Here is a 26,171-nt window from a genome sequence, read left to right on the forward strand (position 1 = left end):
AGTATTCAATATCCAATATTCACAATGGAAAAAATATGAAAAAGAATGTATATATAGGTATAACTGAATCACTTTGCTGTACAGCAGAAATTAACGCAACATTGTAACTCAACTATACTTCAATAAAATAATTTTTTTAAAAAAACTACTGTCCTGTTTATATCACCATGCTTATGAAGGATTTTAATTTGTGTTTTTCTTTTCTAGTAATATCCCTGTCAGATTTCTGGCCTCATGGTTATACTGGCCTCATAAAAATACTGAGAAGTGTTTTCTCCTCCTCCCCTTCCTGGAAAAAAAATGTGCAAAAATGGTAATATTTCTCTTTAAATGTTTGAAGGCGTTCACTAGTGAAGTCATCCTGGGCTCAAACTGTCTTTGTTGATGTGTCTCTTTTAAAAATGTAAATATATAAGTACATATATGTTTTCAGGTTTCTTATTTCTTCTTGCGTTCATTTTAATCAAATTTGTTTATTTCACTTATATTGTTGACTTTATTGGCATATGTTCATAATATTTCATTTTTGTCTTTATTTTGTCTATATTGATTGATAGGTCCTTTTAAATTTTCTCATATTGATTATTTGTGCTTTATTTCTTTTTTATTGATTAACATGGAGTTTATTCATTTTGTAAATCTTTTTTAACATATCCACTTTGATTTTGTTGATTTTTGTCTAGTGTTTATTTCATTGATTTCTGCTCTTAATTATTTTCTCTCTTCTGTTAATTTTGAGCTTAAGATGCTCTTCTTTTCCTAGCTTCTAAACATGGAAGTTTGTTGGAAATGGGGGAAAGTAAAAAAATCAATACTATGAATTTCCTTTCCTTATAAATTTATTGGAAAACTATGAATTTCATTCTCAGCACTGCTTTAGCTGAATATAAATTTTGTTATGTTGGGTTTTCATTATCATTCAACTCCAAATATTCTTAATTTCCTTTGTGATATCTTCTTTGACGCATAGGATTTTCTTGTTGTTGCATAATTTTCCATTTGAGTTTTTCTAGAGATTGTATTATTGTTGATTTCTAATCAACAATAATGTGCGGTCAGAGAATATACTTTCTATGATGTCGTGCCTTTAAAACTAATTGAGACTTATCTTATGGCCCAGCATGTGGTAATGTTCATGAATGTATCTGTTTTTGTACCCACTGTTCTATTCATGTTAGGTTAAGTTGGTTGAAGGTTATGTTCAAATCTCCCACATCTTTGTAACTTTTGCCTAGTTGTCTTATTAATTACTGAGAGGGGTTTAAAACCTCCAACTCTGGTTATGGATTTATATATTTCTTCATTACTTCTGTCAGTATTTGTTTTACATATTTCGAAGCTCTGTTATTAAGTGCATTCAAATATAAAACTGCTATGTCTTATTTCAACCTTAGAATTTCCATCTTTTTTTATGGCTTTCATTTCTGATGAAATTCCTCATCTGCTTATGTATATCGTTCACTTCTTCTAATATATACTTTAACACATTTATTATGGTTATTTTATAGCCTCTGTCTGCTAATTCCATAATCTATATCTTTGGCTCTGAGTCTACTGACAAAAATTTTCTCTTGATAATGGATCACATTTTCTTGCCTCTTTGCTTGTCTCTTTAATTTTTAAAATTTCACTCTGTACATCCCACGTAAAAGAATAATTGAGAATTAAACAGGTAGTATTTGCCCCTGAAAATGGTAGGACGCTGAGTCAAACGTATCTGTAATTGGGCTGAGTCTGGGCTTTGTCGCAGCTTTAATTAGACTCATTCTACCCCTGGCTTCACATACTTTGAGGGCAGGGTCAAGACTGTCCCTTCAGCAAGGCTTAAAACCTGAGAATTGGAGAGATTCTGAGGCTCCAGACTTTACACGTGAGCAGCCACTTCCTGAGCCTTTGGAGATCTCTCTCCATTCTTCTACAAGAGGAGCAGGCTTTGATTTGCTGCTGCCTCGCATCCAGGAGGAGCCGCCTGTGCCCTAGGAATCTCCCTTGGCCGTCCTGCACATCCCCAAGCCTCCAGAAGGGCCCGGCCATGTACTTGGTCCAGGTACCACGCACATCAGGAGGGCTTACCTGCCTTGGTGCTGCTACCATGCACCCAGTGAAGGTCCCACGAGAAGGATGTGGTACGTGGGTGTGGATTCACTCCAAGCCTGGGAATCCTCAGAATTCCAAACCTTCCTCTCAGCCCACACGTGGCTGATGAAGAGTTGCCTAAAAAGATGCACAACATGAGAGTTCTGAGTTAAGTTTTATTTGGGGCAAAATGAGGACTATAGCCTGGGAGACAGCCTCTCAGAGAGCTCTGAGAAACTGCTCCGAAGAGGCAGGGGGAGGTCAGTATAGATGTGATTTTAGTGAAGGGGGAACGGGCAGTCAAACATGCATTTTGGGGGCCTCCCTGGTGGCGCAGTGGTTGAGAGTCCGCCTGCCGATGCAGGGGACACGGGTTCGTGCCCCGGTCTGGGAAGATCCCACGTGCCGCGGAGCGGCTGGGCCCGTGAGCCATGGCCGCTGAGCCTGCGCGTCCGGAGCCTGTGCTCCGCACCGGGAGAGGCCACGGCAGTGAGAGGCCTGCGTACCGCAAAAAATGAAAAAAAAAAAAAAAAACCCATGCATTTTGGCAGAAGGTGGCTGCTCGTCACGAGGAGCAGATGTCTCCATTAATGATTTTGTGCTTTTCTAGATACGAGGAGATGCAAGAATTGGGCTCATAAAATCTCCTGAGAATATCTATCCGAAGGCCTGTTCTGCCGGGTTTTCCCAGAGCACAGAGGGCCTCCATCCTGCTCTCCACGCTGAGCTCCTTTCGGGGGGTGTGGAAGGTCAGTGGCTGCAGCAGTTCATGATTTAATCCTTGTAGAGGCAGATGGCAAGTGCCAATCTGTAGTTGGCAGAAGTTTAAAAGACAGGTGGGTGCCACATCCCACACATACTGAGTAAAGAAAAATGTGCCAGGGATGAAAGTACCCATGGTCTCTGCTAGGAAGGGCTTGTCTCTTACTGGAATTCAGTTCATTTGGGTTTCCCTGTGTTCCCAGTTCTGGGTTGCCTTTAAACATGCATATGATTTTGTCACTTCTCTGAACTATTCTGATTTGTAAGGTGGGATCTCCTGCAACTCACTACATCCCAGCTGCTGAAGTGTCCATTTGAAGCTGTGTTCGTGTCTGGGGTGTGGATGTGAATAAATCACCCTTGGGGTCAGAAAGAAAGAAACGCCAATTTAAATAGTTCTCTGGGTAAATTTTGATTTCATCGGTTTTACACACACTGAAAATAAATGGTCTTTGCTACCGCCCATGTTTCCACATGAAGTGATGCAGACCGTGTACTGCCCGAAGCTTTCAAGCCTAGGAGACAAGTGGAGGTTGAAACACAACCTCAGCTTTTTTCTCCCAGTTTATCCTCTCAAAGGAAAATCTGTTCTTAATTCATCCATGGCTCCGTGTGCAAAGGCGAGCAGCGACCCCAGTATCGTTGCTCTGTCTACAGATGGATAAACTCGTCCCCCACATCTGGGTCCCCCACATTATGGCTACTTGCAAGAATATTGCCTAAATTATCTAGAATAACTTGTCATATTCCAAGGCCAGTGTTGAAAAGAAAAAAATTGACAAAGGTACAGAGAAGACCCCAGGTACTAATGGAGAAGTCGCTGACCTCTTTAGGAAGTTTCATGCAATGTAGCAGAAGCGACCTTTCTAAACAATTTTCTTTTTCAATTTGAACTTTTTGACAATTTCTTTGCACTCTCACTCCTCTGAATGTGAGTTTTCCCCTATTTATATATTTTTTGGAGCATACATCCACATAACTATGAAGTAAAACTTGATCCAGAATCTTCACTTAAATAAGATAAAAATGAACTTATTTACAAAAAAAAAAAAAAAAAAAAAAAGGCAGACTCACTGACATAGAAAATAAACTTATGGTTACCCGGGGTGATGTGGGGGGAGGGGGAGGGGGGAAGGATAGATTGGGAGTTTGGGATTGACATGTACACACGGCTATGTTTAAAAAGGATAACCAACAAGGACCTACTGTATCGCACAGGGAGCTCTGCTAAATACTTTGTAATAACCTAAATGGGAGAAGGATTTGAAAAAGAATAAATACATGTATAACTGAATCACTTTGCTGTACAGTTGAAACTAACACAACGTTGTTAATCAACTGGACTCCAATATAAAATAAAAGAAAAAGAAAAGAACACAAAATCTTCAGTTTGTTTATGTGTCTGTGCAGAAACGCATTATATGAAAGCCTGTCATTCGTTTTCTTTAACTGGTTCCATCAAAAAATATTGAATGAGTTCTCATAATCTGTATTCACTGTTGCCTCCCCAGTGCCTAAATAATTACCTGGCACAAAGTCCCTGTGCCTACTTTCTAGTGAAGAGACATCTACGAAGGATACGGCAAAATAAATAAACCTCATTTCTAGAAGTGATAAATATGATAACGTTATAGTTTCGTATTTCAACCAGAACATTCTCGAGGGTAATTAATGATTACATGAGGAAAGCGAGTGTCCCCAGGGATGGCCTGGGTGTAAATAAGACATAAGGAACTTAGGGGAAAGTTCTGTGAAAAAAAGGACGTTGGGGTTATGGCTTGGACTTGAGAGGGAGTCAGATGGAGTCTGAGTGGGTGGGGAGCAGACGTTAACAGGGGCTCAAGGGAAGCCCCGTGGAGGGGTGGCATTCAATCCTAATCAGAACGATGACAGTGAGTCACTAACCAAAGCCTGGAGGACGGGCAAGTTCGGGCAGGGCCATGGCAAGTGCCAAGGGTCTGAGGAGGAAACAAACCTGGTGTGTTCAAGACAGAGAAGGAAACAATGGGCTGCCATCAAGTGAAGGAGGCCGAAGGTGATGGGAGATGGATAGAGTCAGAGAATCGAGCTCTGCCGTCCTTACGGGCCCTGCTGGGAGCTGGCAACTCCACACAAAGGGGTGACTCGGCGAAGATCCAAACGAGAGAGCTGAGTTCTCATCTAATTAGGGGGACGTATTCATGAGAGTCACGTGCTAAGGTGACGCTCTTAAATCAGTCTAAACTCAGAAGTCAGCTAACTTGCTGTCTCAAGAAGCGTCAAGGTGAGTTTTTTCCCCACTAAAGTGAATTTTACAATGAGAATAATGCCTTACCTTTGCAGAAGTTTTCTTGCGGTGTTACACGGAACTACATTTTTATTTATTTTCTGTGTGTAAGGCGTCCTGGAAGATGATAAGGCTGTGGAGGGGTCGTCTGGGTTTCCAGGTCCAGTCCAAGTTCAGCACAGACTGCTGTGAATGCCTGGCTGGGAGAGGTAGTTACAAGGAAGAGGAATCAGGACAGGTGGACATTTCACAGGCCAGAAAGCATTTTGCCTGTTAGTAGAAAGGCCCGCGTGAAGTTAAAAACATCAATTGCAAAACACAATAGAGGAGGTGAACCTTGACAACAGAATCAACTAAAACCTCCCACATTTGGGCGGTAAGTTCAGGATGTGATAACTTTCCTTAGATGTCAATGCCGCCTTAGAGGGCAGTCCTTCACTCGGACTCCAGTGAAAGGCCAAGCAACCAAGTATCTTTTTCTGTGGTTGCAGTATCTTCTCTCTAAGGCCGAGAAGGAATTTTTATCATTTTATATTTCTCACTAACAAGTAAATATAACAATTTCCCTCCAGAGAAATCCTCATGGATTTGGCCCATAGATACTAGCTAGGGCTTAATTCAATCAAACAATCCTTAGAGAATTGTGCAGGCCAACTGAAAAGCGAAGGTATTACATTTATATGTGTAACATCTATCAAACCTATAGCTCTTAAGATATTAAAAGCTCTCTCCTTAGTAATACAGTCTCAGATGGATTTTAAATAAACATTAAAAATATATGTAGACCAACTTCCAGTTATAAGAGTAACGAGTCCTGGGGATCTAATGTACAGCACAGTGATTATAGTTAATATTGTACCATATATTGAAAATTTCTAAGCGAGTAGATGGTAACTGTTTTCAACACAAAAAAGAAATGGTAATTATGTGACGGGATGGAAGTGTTAGCTAATGCTATGCTGGTAATCGTTTTGCAATATGTAAATGTACCAAATCAACCCGCTATACACCTTTACCTTACCCAATGTTATGTGTCAATTATGTCTCAATGAAGCTGCGGGCAAACCCAGGGGCAAGATGGGAATAAAGATGCAGACCTACTAGAGAACGGACTTGAGGATACGGAGAGGGGGAAGGGTAAGCTGGGACAAAGTGAGACAGTGGCATGGACATATATACACTACCAAATGTAAAATAGATAGCTAGTGGGAAGCAGCCGCATAGCACAGGGAGATCAGCTCGGTGCTTTATGACCACCTAGAGGGGCGGGATAGGGAGGGTGGGAGGGAGGGAGACGCAAGAGGGAAGAGATACGGGGATATAAGTATATGTATAACTGATTCACTTTGTTATAAAGCAGAAGCTAACCCACCATTGTAAAGCAATTATACTCCAATAAAGATGTTTAAAAAAAAAGCTGTGGGCAAATAATTTAAAATACAGAAATGATTTAAATATATATGTAGAAAAGAAAGCCTACAAGAAGTTATAAACAAAAAAATATTTGAGTAGGTGCTAATTATTTTTAAAATGGATAATAAACAATCCCTATTCCAAGGCAACGATTAAGCATTAAAACACAGCTTAAAGATTTTTGTTTCAGCATGCTCTGAGTGATGGCTAAGGAAAAACATTAAAATTTTTGCTTTGAAAGGGTGTCAAATTACTAGCCCATTGGGGACGCGCACGTAACCAATCCAGTCCTTACCTGTTTCACTGGTTATATAGGTTACTTGGGTCGTTTTGTTGTAAATCTCAAGTTTTCAAACAACTTGAAGCCTCAAGTCCAAGCTTAATTAAACCTATTGAAGAGCAAAGGAAAACAAGCTTTAAAGATCACCTGTTTGGCTCATAAAATCTCAGCACCACAAACAAGGAAACGTTCAACTATTCCTAGGATGCCATAAAATTTTTATGGCTCGATCCTAGGATTCCTCTTAAGTCTCTCTAAGGCACGGGTGTTTGGTCCGCAACCTCCTCTCCTCCCCCACCCTTGCATTTGATCTTTTTTATGTGCTTGTAAGGTGAGTTTGCTTTTCAATTCACTCTCATTCCCTTTGCTCCAGTGCTTTCGGGGAAGGGAGGTGGGGAGGGGAGGAAAGATGCTTGCAGAACTGGTCGTTGTTTGCCGTGTTTGCGTCTTTCCCTTGTCTCCAAAGAAATAGAAAACATCGTGACTCCCTAAATCCAAACCGAGATGATGGAGGAACTGACACATGCCTGGCGGACTTGCACCGAGTGGCTCCCAACGAGGGAGCATCGTTGCCCCTGGGAGAAGCGATAGTCTGGGACACACTCCACGCTCCAGCTGCCAAGTTGGGAGTTTTCTTCCCCCACCACCACCACGCCCCCTGCCCACCTGCCTCTCCTCAAAGCCTTGGATCAAGTTCAACGTCCAAGCAGAGAGAACGAGTCAAACTGGCTGAAAACTTGGCCTGACCTTGGGCCTTGGTTCCATCGACTGGCCTTCTGCTTTGTCCTTAAGTGAAAATAGCAGCTAACATCTGTGTCTGTCACTGGTTAAACCTTAACTTGTGTTATGTCACCCTCCCAACGACCCTGTGGTGTGGCTGGTTCACGATCCCAGTTTGCAGAAGAGGTCATGGTGGCACAGAGAGGTTACACCCTGTGCCCTAGATCACAGCCGTCGACAGAGGTGGAGCCCGAGCTCAAGGGCAGGAAGCCAGCCCCGGGCTTAACCGCTGCGCCATCTTACCAGCTTACCCGGGTCCCACTTCCAGTAACCGGGTCTTGTTGCATTCCCATCTCCTAATCTGAGTTCCTTTTTTTCTTAATTGAAGTGTAGTTGATTTACAGTGTTGTGTTAGTTTCAGGTGTACAGCAAAGTGATTCATATATATACATATATACATATATATATATATGAATTCTTTTCCCTTACAGATTATTACAAGATACTGAATACAGTTCCCTGTGCTACATAGTATGTTCTTGTTGGTTATCTATTTTATATATAGTAGTGTGTATATATTAATCCCAAACTCCTAATTTATCCCCCCTTTCCCCTCTGGTAAACATAATTTTGTTTTCTGTGTCTGTGAGTCAATTTCTATTTTGTATATAAGTTCGTTTGTATCATTTTTTTTTTTTTTTTTTTTTTTAGATTCCACATACAAGCGATATAGGATATTTGTCTTTCTCTGTCTGGTTTACTTCACTTAGTATGGTAATCTCTAGGTCCATCCAAGTTGCTGCAAATGGCATTATTTCATTCTTTTTTATGGCTGAGTAGTATTCCATTGTGTATATATGTCAATACCACACCTTCTTTATCCATTCATCTGTCAATGGACATTCTTTTCTTAACAATCCCAAGACCTCTTGCCTCTCTGAGGTCTACTCCTCCCATTGTTTCCCTTCTGGGGAAGAAGTCTCTGTCTTTAGTTTCCCCCAGCCATCTGGGCCCCACTGGACCCGATACCAGCTATTTTCCTGTCTCCAAATGTTGAATGATCCTGGGTCACTAACAGCTGCACCCAGGCATCTTCCAGAACAAGCACATCATCTCCCACTGTTAAATGTTCAGATGCCCATGATCCCCCCGACCACTGCCAAGGTCCCTAGCGATGTGTTCCACTTCCTGACACGCTAAGTAGGATTTCATTAGAAACAGTCCCCATATAAGGAAAGCTTTCCACTTACTACTCCAGAAGTTACCCTCAGGTCTTTCTAAGCACCTACATAGACCCCAAGGGACTCCCCCCACACCCATTCCAGCTAAGCCTGGGCTCAGAGTGGTGGTAGGAAAATTGATTGACTGTATGGGGCCCATGAAGATTCTTCAGGTAGACAAGCCTCTGCCTTCCCTGTGAGCCTGCCATTTGAGACTCCCCATGGTCAGCTGAGGAGTGCTGGCTCTCCACCAGGTATAAACACCTTGTGGAGGTGGCTCATCTCAAATTAAAGTTTAAAGAGAAAAACTAACAGACATTTAACTTCTCACTGTGTCACCTGGGTGGTGGAAGCTGTGACCTCCCATTAGAGCTGAGCACACCTAGTGCCCAGATCTTGGTGTCTCAGTATCATCCTCCACTGTAAGAGGTCAGCGATGCTTGGAGATATGGCAGATTTCAGGTTTGGGGCAGAATCACTGTAACAGAAATAGGAAGTAAGGGATAGGAAATACACAAAAACGACGGGACACATCAAAAGATAACAGTCAGGTTAAACAGGCTCCCACTGACCAAATGTGGAACAATTTGAACATGAAAATAAATATCATTAATAAGAGATTGTAACACCTTGAGTGAAAAAGGAAGCCATGAGTCTATACTGATACAGTTAATAAACTGAAAATCTGATGGGAAATTAGATATTTTCATAGTTTCAAAGTCTCTCACCACAAAGAACTTATTAATTATAAAGGGAAAGAGAGCAAATTTACATGGAGAAATACCACCTTCATCAAGTGCCTAAAGTGACCATAATTCACAAAAGGACTAATTGGAATTACACAGCACCTGGTAGGATACAAAGAACGAAACACATGGCATTTCTGTGGTATGATTAGATTCAGACCGTGCATCTTTAACAGGAATTAGGAAACACTGGATGAGGCCGAATTGAGGGGCATTCTACAGAATAACCGGCCTAAAATCTTCGAAAGAGCCAAGGATGTAAAATCAAGGAAAAAACGAAGAACCTTTCCAGATTAAGGAAAGGTGACAATTTAAGTTATTTGTGATTCTGAATCGGATCCTTTAACTCTAAAGGAAATTATTGGAACACTAAGGAAAATGAGAATGAGGTCTTTGCATCAACTGGTAAGAATGCATACTACTTCCAAAATGTTCATGGTTGTATTGCAGTTATATAGGAGAATGCCCTTGTTTGTAGGAAATACACATTAAGTATTACATAAAGATGTTGCATCAGTATTCTTTGTGCTGTAATTGCAACTTTTCTGTAAGTTTGAGATTTTTTTCAAAGTGTTTTTTAATTAAAAATTAAGCTTAACCACCACAAAGAATAGGTATAAGATGTATAACTTCCCAACCAGTAGAGAAAAAATAGAAACTATAAAACAGCTTGATTTGTTTTCAAGAAGATAGTATAGGGATGAGGGTAGGAAAACAAGCAAAAGTCTAGCAAACATAAGGCACAAAGTGAGGGTGTAGATTCAGGCCTATTTGAATGAACATACACAGGAAATGTAATTGGATAAAACCTCCCAGATAAAAGATACATTTTCATTTGGTCTGAAACAAGTGCTGAAAATAAGAGAAGAAAACGGGACAAATACCAACCAAAGGAAAGTTGATGTTTCATCATTAGTATCAGGCAAAGTTTACTTGATGCAGTGCATATAACTAATGAATTATAAAAGAGACAAATCACCAGGAAACTCTAACAATTTGGAACAGGTATGAACCCCATATAGCTACAAACTGAATAAATTCAGAATTGAGAGAATAACATGGAAATGTGATAAATCTAAAATAATAGTGATGTTTATACCTCTTTCAACGACTAATCAACAAAGAAATTTAAAGTATTAAGGATACAGGACCAGATGGCTTCACAGGCGAATTCTATAAAATATTTAGAAAAGAGCTAACACCGATCCTTCTCAAACTCTTCCAAAAAATTTCAGAGGGAGGAACACTCCCAAATTCATTCTGTGAAGCCACCATCACCCTGATACCAAAACCAGAGAAAGATATCACACAAAAAGAAAATTACAGACCAATATCACTGATGAACATGGATGCAAAAATCCTGAACAAAATACTAGCAAACAGAATCCAACAATATATTAAAAGGATCATACACCATGATCAAGTGGGATTTATCCCAGGGATGCAAAGAGTCATCAACATATGCAAACCAATCAATGTGATACACCACATTAACAAATTAAGGAATAAAAACCATATGATCGTCCCAGTAGATGCAGAAAAAGCTTTTGACAAAATTCAACACCCATTTATGATAAAAACTCTCTAGAAAATGGGCCTACTGAGAACCTACCTCAACATAATAAAGGACATATATGACAAACCCACAGCAAACATCATACTCAATGGTGAAAAACTGAAAACATTTCCACTAAGATCAGGAACTAGACAAGGATGTCCACTCTCACCACTCTTATTCAACATAGTATTGGAAGTCCTAGCCACAGCAATCAGAGAAGAAAAAGAAATAAAAGGAATAAAAATTGGAAAATAAGAAGTAAAACTGTCACTGTTTGCAGATGACATGATACCACCAGAAAATCCTAAAGGTGCCACCAGAAAACTACTAGAACTAATCAATGAATTTGGTAAGGTTGCAGGATATAAAATTAATGCACAGAAATATCTGGCATTCCTATACACTAACAATGAAAACTCAGAAAGAGAAATTAAGGAAACAATCCCATTTACCATTGCAACAAAAAGAATAAAATACCTAGGAATAAACCTACCTAAGGAGGTGAAAGACTTGTACTCAGAAAACTATAAAACACTGAATGAAAGAAATCAAAGATGACATAAACAGATGGAGAAATACACCATGTTCTTGGATTGGAAGAGTTAATATTGTGAAAATGACAATACTACCCAAAGCAATCTACAGATTCAATGCCATCCCTATCAAACTACCAATGTCATCCTTCACAGAATTAGAGCAAAAAATTTTACAATTCGTATGGAAACACAAAAGACCCCGAATAGCCAAAGCAATCTTGAGAAAGAAAAACAGAGCTGGAGGAATCAGGCTTCCTGACTTCAAACTATACTACAAAACTACAGTAATCAAGACAGTATGGTACTGGCACAAAAACAGAAATATAGTTCAATTGTACAGGATAGAAAGCCCAAAGATAAACCCATGCACATATGGTCACCTAATTTATGACAAAGGATACCAGAACATACAATGGAAAAAAGACAGTCTCTTCAATAAGTGGTGCTGGGAAAACTGGACAGCTACATGTAAAAGAATGAGATTAGAATACTACTTAACACTATATACAAAAATAAACTCCAAATGGATTAAAGACCTAAATGTAAGACCACACAGTATAAAACTCTTAGAGGAAAACACTCTTTGACATAAACCACAGCAAGATCTTTTTTTGACCCACTGCCTAGAGTAATGGAAATAAAAACAAAAATAAACAAATGGGACCTAATTAAACTTCAAAGCTTTTGCACAACAAAGGAGGCCATAAACAAGATGAAAAGACAACCCTCAGAATGGGAGAAAATATTTGCAAATGAAACAACAGAAAAAGGATTAATCTCCAAAATATACAAACAGCTCATGGAGCTCAATATCAAAAAGATAAACAATTCAATGAAAAAAATGGGTGGAAGACCTAAATAGACATTTCACCAAAGAAGACATACAGATGGCCAAGAGGCACATGAAAAGCTGCTCAACATCACTAATTATTAGAGAAATGCAAATCAAAACTACAATGAGGTATCACCTCACACTGGTCAGAATGGCCATTATCAAAAAATCTAGAAACAATAAATGCTGGAAAGGGTGTGGAGAAAAAGGAACCCTCCTGCATTGTTGGTGGGAATGCAAATTGACACAACCACTATGGAGAACAGTATGGAGGTTCCTTAAAACACTAAAAATAGAACTACCATACGTCCCAGCATCCCACTACTGGGCATATACCCTGAGAAAACCATAATTCAAAAAGAGACATGTACCACAATGTTCATTGCAGCACTATTTACAATAGCCAGGACATGGAAGCAACCTAAGTGTCCATCAAAGATGAATGGATAAAGAAGATCTGGCATATATATGCAATGGAATATTACTCAGCCATAAAAAGAAACGAAACTGAGTTAGTTGTAGTGAGGTGGATGGACACAGAGTCTGTCATACAGAGTGAAGTAAGTCAGAAAGAGAAAATCAAATACCGAATGCTAAGACATATATATGGACCTTAAAAAAAAAATGGTACTGATGAACCTAGTGGCAAGGCAGGAATAAAGACATAGACATAGAGAATGAACTGGAGGAAGTTAGAGTAGTGACATATATGCACTACCGAATGTAAAATAGTTAGCTAGTAGGAAGCAGCCGCATAGCATAGGAAGATCAGCTCGGTGCTTTGCGATGACCTAGAGGGGTGAGATAGGGAGGGTGGAAGGGAGGCTCAAGAGGGAGGGGATATGGGGATATATGTATACGTATAGTTGATTCACTTTGTTATAAAGCAGAAGCTAACACAACACTGTAAAACAATTACACTCCAGTAAAGATGTTAAAAATTTTTTTTAAAAAGCAGATCTTAGTAAACACCAAATAATAAATATTATACAGAACCATGAATTTCGAATCCAGTGATATATTGCCCTTCCCTCCAATCCAGGGCTAAGAGCAGGCAGAGTAGGAGCCTTAACATTCAGTGAGATGGGGCTTCCCTGGTGGCGCAGTGGTTGAGAGTCCGCCTGCCGATGCAGGGGACACGAGTTCGTGCCCTGGTCTGGGAAGATCCCACATGCCGCGGAGCGGCTGGGCCCGTGAGCCATGGCCGCTGAGCCTGCACGTCCGGAGCCTGTGCTCCGCAACGGGAGAGGCCACAGCAGTGAGAGGCCCGCGTACCGCAAAAAAACAAACAAACAAACAAAAATTCAGTGAGATGAACCTTTCTGATGCTAAGTCAATCGCATCAAAGTATCTGCCTTGCATCCTCTAAAATAACTTGCCCTGCCTTGGTGGTAGAAAAAGCCCAGGTCTCTAAACAGCCCTCAGATCTTTCTGTCGTCCTGTGCTTTGCAGTGAAGTCCACGACTTGTTATCCCAAATCAGTCAAAATCCTTGAAGACCACAGCGCCATGCCCACCCCTCACGTGGCCTGCAACTTCTCAGACCACTGGGGTCCCCCCTGCTGCCTCGCACATTTGGACTTATCCATCACTCAAGCTAATAAGTATTCTCTAAAATATGAGGATAACCGTAAGTGAAGATGTTTGATTGTTTTGTTCTCCATCCTGAGTTGTGGTTTTTAGAGAGAAGTAATTAGCAAGAGAGAGCTGAGGGGTGTGTGTGAATGTGTGTGAGAGTGTGTGTGTGTGAGAGAGTGTGTGTGTGCGCGCGAGGGTGCAGCCTGGGGCTGTGCGTATCTGGACTGGGAAAACGGTTTTCCGGCAGGTGTGAAAGAAACACAAAAATGGAAAGAGTAGGGCCCTGGACTTCCGTTGCTTCACAACCTTCCTCAGTAACAGAGAGATGAACAGAATAGAGCTTACCCTGACTGTATCTTCAATTCTGTGGTGACGATCTCCTTTACAAAGCTCCGTGAGGCAGGAGTTTGGGAAGGGGCAGGCCTGTGGGCTTGGTATCCGCTGTGTTCCCTGCACATCTGTTGCGATGCCTTGAGAGCCTGCGGGATGCTCAGAGCTCCAGGCTGGAAGCCGGTCACATCCCAGCTGGATATGAAAGCAGGCCCTTCACTCCTCATCCCCTCGTCATCTTCAGGAGATGATGGTAGACGTGAATCCTGAAGGCGCCTCCTTCTCCCACTTCTCTGAGGCCAAAGTCTCCAATGGCCCCAGAGTTGAACATGAAGACAGCAATGTTTCAACATCCTTAAAAGAAAATATCAACATCCTTAAAAGAAAACATCCTTAAAAAGAAACTCTATAAGCTTTTCAGCCCATAAATAGGGGTTTGCAAGTTTCCGAGAGACTTTCACCCCACTGGGCACCATGAGAACCCTTGTCCTGCTACCAATCTGATGTTGATCCCTCTTACAATTTGCGGGAGAGGCATTTTTATTTTGAGATGGGTATATTATAAACTCCTGGCAACCCATGAGTTGGCTGCTAAAATAGGATGTAAGCAGATATTTAGGAGATGGTGCCAATTTGTTGACACTATTTTTAGAAGATGCAAAACACAAGCAGAATTGTTCATTAGATCATTTTCGAATCCAGAGACACCTTCTGATAAACCCTGCCATGCCGCCAGAGGCCCTGATTTCCCCCAGACAATGGTTGGGCACACTGAATTGAGCGCCAAAAGAATAGCCTTTCCAATTTATCTTCCAAGTACACAGGAGATTACAGTTTGATTTTTACCTGTACTGCGTTTTCAAGGTAACACAAGCCAACGCTCACTTAATTTGCTCTCGGCTTGGAAAGGGTAGATCAATATGGTAAATGAATCACATTGAACAAGGACTTCATTGGCATTTGACTGAATATTAATAGGCTTATTTGAGCCTCCCCATCATGTCTGCCAGGGGGCAACAGGCAGCCCCCGCTGACAGGGAGCCGTCGGGCAAAGACAGGGAGCTCATCACTCGTAGGGGCAATTGAGCCAATACGCTCCCAAAGTTCTCGTGGGCAGACGATGCTGAGCGTGGTGTATGACTGGAGGATAAACTGCAGCACGGATTTCCAATACATGAACGAGGCTTAAATTGGACTTCTTCCGTAGATAACTAATAAGGACCTACTTTACAGCACAGGGAGCTCTAGTCAATGCTCTGTAATGATATATGGGGAAAGAATCTAAAACAAAGAGTGGATCTATGTGTATGTATAACTGACTCCCTTTGCTGTACACCTGAAACTAACACGACATCGTAAATCAACTCTACTCCAATAAAATTTTTTTTTAAAATAGGACCTCTTCCATTTTCATTAGCTCGTCCCCACTTTTCCACATCACTGGTGGTCCTCAGCATCGGGCTGCCCGTGTTCCACGGTCACGGCTCAGCACGGCCCCACGGGCGGCGGGTGGCCGGGAGGGGTGACGCGTTGCTGGACCAGTATTTCCGTGAAATGCGATCCTTCTGCCCACTGCGGTTCCTGCATTCCTCCTCAAGGATTCTGTAAAGCAGGGGAATTCCGAGGCTAGTGATGCTGATAATAATTATCACCACAAACATATCTTTGTCATTTTAAAAGAATATTCTTCTTGAAATCACAATTATCGGAGGGTGTTTTCTTGGCCCTCAGCAGAATCTTATAAGAGGAAGTAAGGCATCTATTATCCGTACACCCCAGAGATAAGGAAGGTGGAGCTCTGAGAAGTGAAGAACAACGATACAGAAAGTGGTGGGACAGTGCCTGGCACCCCCAGTGCTACGTACAGGGCTCCCTGTTTATTCTATTCCTTTTGTTCAGCTTTTTTTTTTTTTTTTTTTTTTACGATGTTGGGGGTAGGAGTTTATTACTTAATTTATTTTTGCTGCATTGGGTCTTCCTTTCAGTGCGAGGGCTTTCTCTAGTTGTGGCGAGCGGGGCCTACTCTTCATCGCGGTGCGCAGGCCTCTCACTATCACGGCCTCTCTCGTTGCGGAGCATAGGCTCCAGACGCGCAGGCCCAGTAGTCGTGGCTCACGGGCCCAGCCGCTCCGCGGCATGTGGGATCCTCCCAGACCAGGGCTCGAACCCGTGTCCCCTGCATCGGCAGGCGGACTCTCAACCACTGCGCCACCAGGGGAGCCCTCCCTGTTTGATTTTCAGCTTCTTTGAGCCTCACCATCACCTGTGAGCTGGGCTCTGACGGTGCCCCCATTGTAGAGATGAGGAAACCGAGGCCTGGGTTGATTAAGCAACGTGATGGAGGTTTACGCCAGGCATAGCCGAGGCGAGGCTTACACGAGGCGTTCTCGTGGGATCCTAACCAGTTTGTCCTGCCGTTCAATTCAAGTGGCCTCCCTAAAGGCTCCCCAAGTTGGCAATGTGATGGCGATCAGAGCTCAGGCCTCTTCGTGTAGAGCGCAGTGGTGCTCTCACCCAATTCTCTCTCGTTGCTTCACAAACAAAATATTTAGAGGCAAATAACTGAAGTAAGTACCTAGGATATCTTCACATAGGCTGTAGAGAGAACATGGTCTGAGGACATTTGGATTTCCATTCTGTCCATTCTGCTCTTCAATAAATCCCGATTGACATGTACACATACTATACATGAAGCAGATGACCAACAAGGACTACTGCATAGTGCAGGGAACTAGACTCAGTATTCTGTACTGTGAGGGAAAAGAATCTGAAAAAGGATATACATATTCATATATATACACACATATATATGCATGTATGAATAACTGAAACTAACACGATATTGTAAATCAACTATACTTGAATAGAAAATAAATAAACTAAGTCCCCTGAGAACTGGCCTGCTGGACACCATGGGAGGCACTTCCGCAGCTGCGGCTGGCGCTCTCCGTGGCGTCTTCCTAATTCCGCGTGGTCTGGGAGGGGACAAGTGTCGTCCATCTTGGTGGCCTTCAGTACAGTCCTGCCCTGTAAAGCACTCAGTCAAGTTCATTGAACAAGGTGGTGAGAGTGGAGGGAAATTTTTCAAGTTCCTGTAATTTCTAAATGGTATGCCTGGATCCTCCACATACACGGCCACAGTATTCTTATTCATTGCCTATAAATGCCTGCATTAATCCTTCCACGGTAGGGGTTACCCTCACTGACCCAGAAAATAGCTCTCTGTTTATTTCTCACATTTTCTAAACAATCAACTCTGCTTAAATACGGAGATGGATTGTGGTACTAACACCCAACAAATGTGTATGATTAGTCTTTTACTACATGTGATTTTCAATATCTAAGAGATGTAGTAATTGCAGACTACAGTCACTACAATGGTAGCGATTTTGTAGTCTGCAATAACTTGAATTCAGTTCTTCCTTTATCCTCCAAGTGAAAGAGACATCACTGCAGATTTGGGTAGGGAAGCCTGGCGCCTTGTGACCAGCAGAGTCAACTCGGACAAGTCACTTTGCACCTCTCAACCTCAATTTCTTCATCTGTAAAATGGAAATAATTAAACAAATATAGTACAATGTTTCACTAAACTTTAAGCACAAATCATTGGCTCTCACTGATGTGACTACAACAACCACAAAGGACATCCGACTGCTTCAACGAGCTAAACTAACTGCAACAATGTATCCATTCACCATGTCTGCCCCCCTCTTTTCTGATTTCAGAAATTAACGCCCAGATGTCTTAAGCAAATCAGACTCACTTGGGTTGCATCTTCAGAAAAGCCACAGGGGTGACAGGGTCCATGCTGGTTCAGGAGGCCTGGGTCCTACACTCTGTTATTATTGGTTTCGCTTCCCCCAACTGTCAAATGAGAAAAGTACCTTCCTTTACCATTTGGGGGATCAAATGCAAAATATTCAGCTAGGAGAGTGCTTTCAAAAGTGTGACACTAAGGGAAAGTCTATACAGTCCGGCAGCCCCAGGCAGGTCTGGAGGTGCGGGGAGAGCTTTCCAGGAAGAGACCTTACAAGGCCCGTGAAAGCATGTCATTCCCTGAATAGGGAGCTCCCACCCACGTGCTAAGATTTGAAGGGTCCCAGAGAATTCCTCTCCTCACCTTCCCTATGGATGGTCAAGGCACCTGATCTGGAGCATCTTCATTGGCTGAAGGCACTATGTTCCCAGGAAGGGGTAACTTATTAATAGTATATTAATTGTTTTATATGCATTATTTTCATCCCATTATCATCTAGTAGACAGGGGCCTGAAAAAATAGAACAAAAATAGGTGCTTTCAAGGGCGAAGGGGAGAGAGTTTGAGATGGGACGATGATGTGGTGGGGCGAGGGGTGAAGAACCATCTGGTGAGGAACCCAGGGCAGGAGGGGGTTGAAGGTCACTGAGCCCTGGGGATGAGGGAGAAGCTGTGTAAAGAGATTATGATGCCGCAGACATTGGGGCGGGGCTGAACTTTGTTAAGGACTGCCCTTGTCAAACGGAAGAGCCGAGACATAGATCTCTACCTGGGCATCCTTGTCAAACAGAAGAGATGAGACACAGGTCTCTACCTGGACGTGTCCTTCAAGCTCGATTGCTCTGGGAGGGCCCCTCAGACACCTCCCACCCCCCTGACCCTCATCCCGGTCCCGTGTCGCCCTTCAGTGTTACTGACACTTTCGTGAATGTATCAGTCTTGTCCCTGGTCTGGATTGCACACTTATGGAAACTGTCTTCTGGAGATGCCCTGCTTCCCAGGCCTTCAGACTTGGCCTGCATGACATGACCACCTGGCCTGTGGCCATCAACTCACTGAGCGGATCAAAGATTTTCTCTCCTCAGAAGCCAAACCGTTAGTGGGCTCGATGCCACACAGCTGAAGAGCAAAGACTCCTTTATTCTAGCATCTCACATTCATTAACAGACTCTTCATGTTTTCATTTCTTTTTCACACTTGGCCTTAAAAAGAGCAAGAGAGAGACACACACACACACACACAGAGGATGCATTAATCTCCCATTTTCATGAAGCTCAGCCCTACATGTCAGCGGAAGAAAAGCCAATCACTACTGTATGAAACACAGAAAAATAACATTTATTTACTCATAATTGCGTTCCTAATATATCAGTTACCCAAAATGTTTGTCTTGCTGAAGTGTACACATCTAGGGAGTGAAAAGCCCACAGGATACAGTGAAGCGGCGGGCGTGACAACGTGAAGTAAGTAAGCACAATTTGCCAGCTCTAATAAAATGACTCTTATTTATGGGTGAGCACTAATGCAGCTCTGACATGTTCCTAATTTCTATTTTGTTATTCATGAAGTAGAACCCTGACAATTCACTAAATCACCATGAGCAATTCCTTTTAAAATCGGTTCCATTTGCTGGGCACGTATTTTTTATTTAAGAACTGCGCCGGGCTTCAACAATTCGAAGTTGGCAATAAGAACTAAGTCAGTCAGATGATTGCCTAATGACATAAATGAAGGGGTCCTCACCAAAATATGGGTCTGCCACGAGGGACCACGGGGCCTGAAGTTCCCCTCCTTATGTCCCTCCACTAGTTCAAGAGTTTAACAAGGAGGTCCTTCAACCTGTCAGTGTCTCCGTCAAAAAACAGAACACTGAATTGTGGGAAATTCAAGAAGGGTTTATTTGCAAAGGTGAGGACAGAGTGTAGGGACCAGACTGGAGAATGCAGGGCTGGTACAAGCTGGGGAAGAGGTTACCAAGCCCCAGAAGGCAAGGAACCCTGCAGGACAGCTTTCCTGGAGAGGAGCAGCTTCTTTTAGCCGAGGGAGACAGCTGGACCCCGCAGAGAGAAAGCCAAAGGAATGAGGACCCCGACCCGCCCTCTTCCTACCCCTGACTTCCGTCCGGGGCTTTCCACTGAGAACAAATCAGCACATAACATGAAGCACAGAGAGCTAGAAACAACGGGAGACCAGAGAAAAAGAGTGGGCAGGCCCTGGAGGAGGGAAGGAGGCCAGGACCCCTGAGTAATGATCCCAGATCAATCTCACAGACCTCAGGGCAGATGGAAGAGCCCTGGGCTGGAAACCACCTGATTTGAACTTGTTTATTTACTGGACTGGGAGGGAATTAACTGTTATTTCCAATCCTCATTCCTCCTAAGGAGGGTGGCACCCAGAGCACGATTTTCTCTTTCCTGTCTTATGGGGATGGCCACCTTTCACATGTAAACAAGAATGAGGTTCGGTGCTTTGTGACCGCCTGGAGGGGTGGGATAGGGAGGGTGGGAGGGAGGGAGACGCAAGAGGGAAGAGATATGGGAACATATGTATACGTATAACTGATTCACTTTGTTACAAAGCAGAAACTAACACACCATTGTAAAGCAATTATACCCCAATAAAGATGTTTTTAAAAAAAAAATGAGGCTCAATTTCCTCCACCCTGTTTCAATCTGCTTCAGGACAGACAGGCCCCCTCCCGCCTCCCTGTGCTCTCCTGGAGGGTGCATCTGGTGCAGAATTTCATCTCGGTAAATACTGGCTCATTGATTGAGGGCTGAAGGACAAGTCTCATTCCAAGTGACAAAAAAAAAATCATGCACTAGTTTAAAGGAGAGGTAGTGTTATTACTCTTTACCATGTAGAGTAAGGTAACCCAACATCAATGCCAGTTATGACTCAGATGGTTCTTTTAACCTGCTTTTGGAAGGAGATAAGAGGTCTGTCGCTGTTTTTTAAAATAATGCGTGAGCATTTTTCATGCACCAAAGGGAGAGCTTAAAAGATTTAAAGTGAACTTCTTAATTTAGTCTCTTAAAAAGACTAAGCATTGTCTTTGCGTTCTCAATTTGAGTATTAACTGGTTTACAATACGCTCCTTTTCCAAAGGAATAAAGATAACCCTCAATCTATCTCCGTGGTCTATGGACCACGAATTAGAGGATGCTGAAGAAGGAAGGAACACACTTGCTTCCAAAAAGGGATTTAAAGCAGCAGGTCTGAACTGATGCGTTTTTACCGTCATCTTTAACACAAGGAATTAAGCCAAACGGTGAAGAATAAAGTTTTTATAATCAGCTTTACTCTACAAAAATAGTAGGAGGAGGAGTTCTGTGAGTGAAATAAAAGTTGGAATTCAGCGAAATGAGGGCGATTTGATAGGGATTATAAATATAGCCAAAATGTGCCAAGCTCAAGAGTCCGAACCTTATCACCCTCCTAGACACGTAGGACTCCCAGGGCTTTCCACGTCCCCCCTCCTGCACATCGTTTTGGAGCGACACAAAAACTGTTTCTGCTCATTAGTTATTTCAGCCCATCATCTCTTTTCCCACAGGCAAGAAAACCTTCCAGCCTCTCTCTTCCAATACTATGAGACATTTTTTTCTCCCTCGATCGAAGGAGTAGATGGAACTCAGGCTGATTTATCTCCACCTCCTCCGGATATTCAGGATATAAAGCAAGCCCATTAAAATAGCAGACATGCAGCAGCTGCATTAGGAAAGCAACTGAAATTTTCCATTAAATGTCTAGATAGAATCATAGAAAGTTTAGAGGTACAAGGATCCTTAGACACCATCTCATTAAACTACGTACCAGAAGCATAAAAAGCAGTAATTCCAAGCATTCAGTCTCTGCCAAGGTCATTCTTCTCTCATTCATTTTATGGCTTCATCTCCTAGCACTGTCCCTTGAGGTCACTGTCCTGCCACAATCTGTGACCTTGTTTCCATTCTAGGTCACAGATATTTAGAGTTTTGCAAAACTCGGGTCATCTCGGTATTGACCCTCACTCTCAGAACCATCCAGGTCTACAGTATATCCCATATGTCCTTGGGATTCAAAGCAGGAATTTCCTGCTAAGGAAGTGTCTTTGATTCCCTGAGCTGGTTCAGAATACATTAGGTCATCCAATATCTCTCCCATAGCTCTTCTATCTCTTCCTTGTTTTAATGTTGATTATTCCAGGCCATCAAATCTCCATCAGCCAATTCTAGTGTCACCTTCCACGACAGAAAAACAAGATGTGTGCAAATCCCAATGTGGCTGGGACTCCAGCTTGGGGTGACTCCAGCGTCCCTAAGGGATGACTAGAGGCTGGTGAAGCAGCCTACCAGAGCAATAGTTAACACAAGTACTAAGAAGAGTCCTAGCAAAGAACTCATCTCGAGAAGAAAGTCAAAATTCTCAAGTAGAGTTTGCAAAGAGCAGGCCGTGCCAGAGATTGAGAAGAGGAATCCAACTACAATGCAGTGCCTGCCTCTAGGATTATTTATCCCGGCCCTGATTGACATGAACAAATCCTGGGATGCGATGGTTGCCATAAACACTCGAGTGAGAATCGGAAGAGGCGCGATGTCTGCCGAATTGGCTCCAGCAGCTTTGGCAATGACAAGAGACAGTGCCCTCTGGTTAGACACGAGCCCCTTGACCACTGGCGCTGGCAGCCTCCGTTCCAATTATGGCAGTAGCACAGCCAGCGAGCATTCGTGGCTCAGGTGCTGACTTGGCAATGGCAACAGTGGCAGGTATCACCCCAAGAGCTGGCAAGGGAGCAAGAAATGGGTAATGACTGTGACAGCCAAGGAAAATACTTGGTAAAACACATGAGAATTCCAAGGAGAGTTAACTAAAGCTGGTCGTCCTATTTCTTGGGCTGGAGAAACTTGCCTCTTCGGAGAGTTGTTTTTCTCCCTATATGATTTTTTTTCAGCTACAGCAGGCTTTTAAATAGTTTCAAAACTAAAGTTACTGTTGTTGTTCATTAAGACAAATAGTGCATCACCTAGAAACTGGTCCAAAAACTTTATCTTTTTTGTATTATACCCACCATTCAATTAATTTTCATTTAACTTTAAAAATTATATTAGCTGCACTAAAGCTGTGTAACAAACCATTGCAAAAGTCAGCTGCTTAGAGCTTTTGCATTTGTACTTTTTCATTCCTCATGAGACCGCTAACCACCTGGAGCAGCCCTGTGTTGGGCTGTGAGTCAGCTGAGGTTGGCTTTAGTCTTTGATTCAAGTTCAGTTCTCTTCTACTTGTCTCCACATTCTCTTTGGACCAGCAGCTATGCAGGGCACATCCTTCTCATGACGGACCCCAGCAGAGCAAGAGACCAAGCCAAACCACACAAGCACCTTCAAGATCATTGGTCACATCAAGTTCACTAAAATTCCATTGGCCAAAGCAAGTGGTCAAGCCCAAGGACTATGGGGCTAAGAGATATACCCTCCCCACTCAACACGCTGGGCGATCAGTTGCCAGAAATGAGGGCAAGGACGCATCTAGCACAAAAGATTGAATTAACAGTTACTACTGCAATGGAAACACGAACTATCTTTTCCCTTACCCCTTTTCTCTAAAGCATTGCCTGCTTGGTGTAGATCCAACATTAGCAAATGCTTATTGGATAAATGCAAACATTAGAGGGAAACGCCATCACAGATTTTATTCCCTCCAGTGTTTCTTTTTTCCCCATTTGGTTTCCTTATTTCAAAAATACCCTCGTGCATTTTCAAGCTTCACCCTAACTTTGGTCCTACAACCTTGAGGAAGAGAATAGTTTACTTATAAATAGTATTATTTCCACTTAACACCTGAATTACATTCAAGGTCAGATTCCAAGCGGCTGGTTTCTGCTTTTCAAATCCATAATGCCCTTTTACTTTTTAATATTAGGACAAGTCTATCAAAAGGCTTCAGTGATCTTAGCTGACTCTCAGCTCTCATCTTAGGAAACCAAGCCACTTAGGTGAATGTTGCTAGATGGGCTCTCAAGACCTAAGAACACTATGAAATGTACGTGAAACTAACAGGTCCAGTAGCCGCTCTCCAGCACCAAAGATTCTCATCATCCACATAGGGAAAACAGCAGGAGTAGCAGAGAGGCTTAGCCTCTATAAAGCAATTGCATGGCACTCTCCTCACGAACTACCTAGTCCCTCCCTTGTGGAAAAGAAGACAGATCCAGGGAAAGACAGAAAATCTTCATCCACTATTGTTCTAAATGGCTTATTATATCCGAATGGTACGTCTGTATTATATTAGCCACCTTCACCTCTTGTCCTATCAACATCACACCATGGCAGTGTTTGCATTTGCTTATCAGGTGCAGAGGAGATGATTGCTTCTGACTTGTTTGAGTGCAGAGGGGAGCTAAGACAGAGAGCTGGGGCCGCCACCACTGCTGTGGGAAGGACGTGTCACTCATCAGCTCTCCTGCAATCAAGTGTCCCGACAGTTCCCCGAAAGGATGCCCAGCAATACGGGCCACACTGCGAGACGTCTCGGTCCCGAATACAACTCAACACAATTAAGCAGTGATTACTGTGAGTGTTTCGTCTTGTTACTCATATTCCCAATATATGGCATTCATTTGTCCTGGAATCCTAGAAAGCTCGGGAAAGAATGGGAGGTTGGAAGCGGGGGCAAAAAGAGAGAGAATACTTAGACACAACTTTAACAGCTCATGAGACAAAACCCAGCAGGGTCCAGCCTTTGCCAGTGTGAAGCCATTGAACACTGGTCATTGGGTCACCTAATGCCCTTCCTCTGGAGCCCATTCTCTCCCTCCAGGTCACAAGGTTTTCCAACTCAGCCTCTTTTTCTCTATCTTGGCCTCAAACAGGTATCCAAACCTTTGGCCTGAAAAGATTAGTGGTCAGAGAAGTTACCTGTAATGCTGCGTGCACACACACGCAGGTGGGGCAAGGCACCTGGTGAAGGATCAGGTGAGGAAAACGGATCTTGGTTCCACACGTGTGGAATAAAGAGAGGTTTGCTCTGGAAATAAGATGACATGTAATCTGACCTCCATAAATGTTTGTGCCAATCTGTGATGCACTCTGGCTTGCAGGGGCTTTGGTCACGTTTTACAACCATTTCTTTGAAATAGCCTTCGGTGGTGCAGCCGTTGCCGCAACTTCCATGGCAACCCACGACTGACCTTTCCTGCCCTGGTGATGGCTCGTGTTCCCTTCACAGCAAGCCTCGCCACTCCATCTTCATTTGTTACCAGAGAGAATGCATTTCGCCTGCAGAAGAGTAAAATCCATTAGGGAAAGGTGGATTTGCGCATTGTGAGGACATTTTAAACTGTGACTAAAAAACATCCAACTGGGAAATTATGAAACCCACGTGGCCTAACAAAGTGTAATGATGGCCTCTGAACACTCTCTGATGGTCATCTCAAAGGAAAGATAAGTCCAAAGCCACGAAACATCGATAACAGTGAAGGAAAGCACCGGAAGGCAAGCCTTGCATCGGGGAAAGCACCGGAAGGCAGCCCTGCATCGGGGATGTTGCGATGTGTGTTTGCGCCACAGAAACAATTGTGCGGGAGTGCTTGTCTGAAAAAGACCAAATTTCTTTATTTTCTACAATTAAATTAACTTCGTGGTGAGCTCCCTTTTTTCCGAAACGGTGTGAATTACGATTCGACTTCGACCATTCTTGCCCTTCTCTGCCCTGGGAAAATTTTTAAGTTCTGTGATCTGACTCAGCACCAAGGCATGAGACAGTCATCACCTGTGCATGTGGTCCCACCCGCCCTGCCTCGCTGGTGCCTCCAGGCCTGTGGTCCTGCTTGGAGCTAAGCCTACGGTCTCTCAGTATGTGTTTGTCATATATCTCTGATGGATGCATTTTAAATAATGTCTCCTGACCCCCCACTGAGATATTAGCTCGCTTTCTTTTTCATTTGCTCTACATCACCCCCTTGCTCTTTCCCCTAATTTTTATCATATTATAAGTTTCAGTTCTACTGCTGATTACTCTATAGCTTAAAAGTACTTAAATCTCTGTTTGTGCATCTCTCAACTTTATTACCTCTGGATTCTCTATTTTATAAAATAAGGAACTTGATACCTCTATGGTTT

General features: G+C 42.8%; 1 long non-coding RNA gene across 1 annotated transcript in view; it reads right to left on the bottom strand.

Annotated features, from left to right (window-relative positions):
• The window catches only part of LOC116759226, a 115,002-nt gene that overhangs the window by 27,387 nt on the left and 61,444 nt on the right, over positions 1-26,171 (bottom strand). Inside the window, exons 2-11 of the long non-coding RNA XR_004351385.1 lie at positions 25,241-25,328; positions 19,129-19,274; positions 18,437-18,583; positions 18,080-18,180; positions 15,716-15,918; positions 14,332-14,670; positions 9,077-9,215; positions 6,813-6,906; positions 5,153-5,304; positions 2,074-2,214 (exon numbers count right to left, since the gene is read on the bottom strand). This is a non-coding gene — a long non-coding RNA (uncharacterized LOC116759226). The remainder of the gene's footprint in view (positions 1-2,073; positions 2,215-5,152; positions 5,305-6,812; positions 6,907-9,076; positions 9,216-14,331; positions 14,671-15,715; positions 15,919-18,079; positions 18,181-18,436; positions 18,584-19,128; positions 19,275-25,240; positions 25,329-26,171) is intronic.

The sequence above is a fragment of the Phocoena sinus genome, chromosome 9 (assembly GCF_008692025.1).
Source record: "Phocoena sinus isolate mPhoSin1 chromosome 9, mPhoSin1.pri, whole genome shotgun sequence".
NCBI lineage: Eukaryota > Metazoa > Chordata > Mammalia > Artiodactyla > Phocoenidae > Phocoena > Phocoena sinus.